General features: G+C 38.6%; 1 pseudogene; it reads right to left on the reverse strand.

Moving 5' to 3' along the window:
* Nucleotides 1–2,442: 2,442 nt before the first annotated feature.
* LOC132692967 (small ribosomal subunit protein uS14 pseudogene) lies at nt 2,443–2,682 on the reverse strand (annotated as a pseudogene).
* Nucleotides 2,683–2,905: the final 223 nt, after the last annotated feature.

Here is a 2,905-nt window from a genome sequence, read left to right on the forward strand (position 1 = left end):
AATTAAAAATTTCTTTACCAAAGTCACTTTCACTTTTCATGAAAAGACAAACCAAAAACAGGCTGAAAATATTTTAAATCACACATCTGATAAAGACGTACTAAATATATATGAAACTCTCAAAAGTAACATTAAGAAAGCAAACACTCAGTTAAAAATGGGCAAAAGATCAGATCAGACACTTCACCAAAGAACACACATAGCAGGCAACAAGTGCATAAAAAGGTTATTAGAAAGAAGCAGATTAAAATGATAAGGTATCACTATATACATATTAGGATGGGAAAAACAAACAGATCAACAACAACAAAAAACTCAGACAAGTGCTGGTGAAAATATACAAGTGGAGCTCCCATATATTGCTAGTGGGAATGCAAAATTAGAGACAGACACTTCAGAAAATAGTCTAGAAGTTCCTCATAAAGGTCAGTATACACCTATACTACCTAGAAATGATTCCGTAGTGACACTCAAAAGAAATAACTTCTGTTACCACAAAAAACTTTGCAGGTATTTTATTCATAATTTTCCCAACCGGAAATAACCCAAATGTTTTTCAATGGGAGAATTCATAAACATTTATGGAACTTCCATGCACTGGAATGCTATTGAACAAGACAAAGGAAAAAATTACTGCCGAATGTAACAACATGGGTGAACTTCAAATGCATTAGGCTGAATGACAGCAGCAAGACGAAGAAAACAACATACTCTGTGATTCTGATTTCTGGACAAGGTAAAACTAATGGGAAGAGAAAAATGGGACAGTGGTTTTGAGGAGCTGGTCACAGAGGACATTATTGGGGGTAACGGAACTCCTCTGTACCTTGCTTATAGTAGTGTCAAAATTGTAGAACTGTACATCAAAAAGAGTGCATTTTACTGTACATAAATTAAAAAGTGAATAAAGCAAAACAAAAAAAAATCATGAAGACATAATCAGGAATATCAGACATAGGGTCACCTGAGTGGCTCAGTCAATTGAGCATCTGACTTTGGCTCTGGTCATGATCTCATAGTTCGTGGGTTCCAGCCCCATAGGGGGCTCTGTGATGACAGCTCAGAGCCTGGAGCTTGCTTCGGATTTTCTGTCTCTCTCTCTGCCCTTCCCCTGCTTATGCTCACTTTCTCCCTAAAATAAGTAAATAAACATTAAAAAAAAAAAGAATATCAGATATAAAGTAGGAGAAAGTATTGTAGAGGTGTATTAAGTAATTAATAGAATTTTATTTTTTATGTTTTTTTGGTATTTTTAAAATGTTTTTAGCGTTAATTTTTAAAATTTGTTATGTTACGGTTTCCTTTCTTCCACAAAAGAAAACTTGGATCAGCCTGTTGGCATTCAATATATTTTTGTCTAAAAAAAGATAAAGATAGGGGCACTTGGGTGGCTCTGTCGGTTAATCATCCCACTCGATTTTGATTCAGGTCATGATCTCACAGTTGTTGGTTTCAAGCCCCAAGTCAGACTCTGTGCTGACAGCACTAAGCTTGCTTGGGAGTCTCCCTCTCTCTTTCTCTCTCTGCCCCTCCCCCACTTATGCTTGTTCTAGCTCTCTCTCAAAATAAATAAACATTAAAAAATAAAGATAATGGGGGCGCCTGGGTGGCTCAGTCGGTTAAGCATCCGACTTCAGCTCAGGTCACGATCTCACGGTCCCTGAGTTCGAGCCCCGCGTCAGGCTCTGGGCTGATGGCTCAGAGCCTGGAGCCTGCTTCCGATTCTGTGTCTCCCTCTCTCTCTGACCCTCCCCCGTTCATGCTCTGTCTCTCTCTGTCTCAAAAATAAATAAATGTTAAAACAAAAATTGAAAAAAAATAAAGATAATGATTTGTAATGTAATACTTAATATTAACTTGTGATACATTAAAAAAAATTTAATGTTTATTTTTGAGAGAGAGAGATAGTGAGAAAGGGAGGGGTAGAGAGAGAGGGAGACACCGAATCCAAAGCAGGCTCCAGGCTCTGAACTGTTGGCACAGAGCCTGCCATGGGGCTCAAACCCGTGAACTGCTAGATCATGACCCGAGCCAATCATGACCTGAGTGGAAGCCTGACGCTTGACTGACTGAGCCACCCAGGTGCCCCTAACTTGTGATACTTAAAAAAACAAAACAAAACAAAACAAAAAATATGTCAGGGCTCCTGGTGGATCAGTTGGTTGAGTGTCCGACTCTTGATTTCTGCTCAGGTTGTGATCTCATGGTGGTGGGATTGATCCCAGAGTTGGACTCTGTGCTAAACATGGAGCCTGCTTGCCATCCTCTCTCTCTCCCTGTCCTTCCACTGCTCTCTCTCTCAAAAAAAAAAAAAAAAAAAAAAAAAAGAAGTCAAACATTTTGAATTCTCTGAATATCCCAGTTTAATTTTAATTTGTAACTTTAATTTTTTACACATTAAAACACTCATAATTGAAGTATACTTATTTTATGTACAGAGAGTTAGCATGAAGGTATGTATCTTGAATATCTGCAATTAAGGTAGGCCTCTTGGATGATCCACTCAAGGAGGTTCACTTCATCCAACTTGATAGAACCTCTATCTTTCGCACACTGACGAAAACACTGGTGGCACATATCGAGGCCATATTTATGGATCAGAAGGCACCATTTTGAGCAGACGTCTCAAGAACTGGGGCCAGATTTCCTGGGATGGCTCCAGTAGAGCTGCTGGTGACCCATCTCACTCTCTCGGATGCAATGAGTCAAAGGCCCAATTTAATTTCTAAATTGAAGACAATTTGCCGCTAACAGGGGTTCTGTAAATGGAAACAAGGAAAATAAGAAATCATGTACAAACTTAATTTTGCCTTTCCTTTTTATTTGTCTCTGACTCTCCTTCCCCTTTGTAAATCTAACATTATGCAGCTATGTTCTTTTATGACTCCATTTTAGAACACAAAGT

Source organism: Panthera onca, chromosome B1 (assembly GCF_046562875.1).
Source record: "Panthera onca isolate mPanOnc1 chromosome B1, mPanOnc1 haplotype 2, whole genome shotgun sequence".
Classification (NCBI taxonomy): domain Eukaryota; kingdom Metazoa; phylum Chordata; class Mammalia; order Carnivora; family Felidae; genus Panthera; species Panthera onca.